Source organism: Oncorhynchus gorbuscha, unplaced genomic scaffold (assembly GCF_021184085.1).
Source record: "Oncorhynchus gorbuscha isolate QuinsamMale2020 ecotype Even-year unplaced genomic scaffold, OgorEven_v1.0 Un_scaffold_927, whole genome shotgun sequence".
NCBI classification, from domain to species: domain Eukaryota; kingdom Metazoa; phylum Chordata; class Actinopteri; order Salmoniformes; family Salmonidae; genus Oncorhynchus; species Oncorhynchus gorbuscha.
This window is the reverse complement of record NW_025745882.1, coordinates 98,034-98,718: the sequence shown is the minus strand read 5'-3', so window position 1 is coordinate 98,718 and position 685 is coordinate 98,034.

Sequence of the window (685 nt, the reverse complement as noted above, 5' to 3'; positions counted from 1 at the left end):
CTATGATATATGATTGATCTGTAGCTAGCTCTATGATATATGATTGATCTGCAGCCAGCTCTATGATATATGATTGATCTGTAGCTATCTCTATGATATATGATTGATCTGTAGCTATCTCTATGATATATGATTGATCTGCAGTTAGCTCTATGATATATGATTGATCTGCAGCTAGCTCTATGATATATGATTGATCTGCAGCTAGCTCTATAATATATGATTGATCTGCAGCCAGCTCTATGATATATGATTGATCTGCAGTTAGCTCTATGATATATGATTGATCTGCAGTTAGCTCTATGATATATGATTGATCTGCAGCTAGCTCTATAATATATGATTGATCTGAGGCTAGCTCTATGATATATGATTGATCTGCAGCTAGCTCTATAATATATGATTGATCTGCAGCTAGCTCTATAATATATGATTGATCTGCAGTTAGCTCTATGATATATGATCGATCTGCAGCTAGCTCTATAATATATGATTGATCTGCAGCTAGCTCTATAATATATGATTGATCTGCAGCTAGCTCTATGATATATGATTGATCTGCAGCTAGCTCTATAATATATGATTGATCTGCAGCCAGCTCTATGATATATGATTGATCTGCAGTTAGCTCTATGATATATGATTGATCTGCAGTTAGCTCTATGATATATGATTGATCTGCAGC